Source organism: Olea europaea, chromosome 12 (genome assembly GCF_002742605.1).
Source record: "Olea europaea var. sylvestris chromosome 12, O_europaea_v1, whole genome shotgun sequence".
NCBI classification, from domain to species: Eukaryota; Viridiplantae; Streptophyta; class Magnoliopsida; order Lamiales; family Oleaceae; genus Olea; species Olea europaea.
In genome coordinates, this window is record NC_036248.1 from 873,354 (window position 1) to 873,773 (window position 420).

Here is a 420-nt window from a genome sequence, read left to right on the forward strand (position 1 = left end):
GTAACTATGTGTGGACACATATTTTATGTAATCTTATTTTCCATTAAGATACCACATGACCAAATTCTAATATTTACTTACACTACATTACCCACTACACGTGCAATACAAGTTCCGTCACTAGTAGATTAGAAAAATTCCTCCCTCCCTAGATTAACACGTTACCTCTTTTAGACTTTTGTGGTAGTATAAAATATAAATTGATTCGTATGCTTGTAATTATGTAGAGAAATATAATACAACATTCTCTTTTTATATATCTCTCGTCTTCTACATGGTATCACAGCCAGACATTAACTTACTTAAGCGTGTGATATACGGTGTTAGCTAAATCTTCTAGAAAGTCGTACTTGGTATGCCGTTCTTCGTAGTCAATGCCGGCATATAGCGCTTCGGTGCAGTCTGCTACTCGGCTTCGTG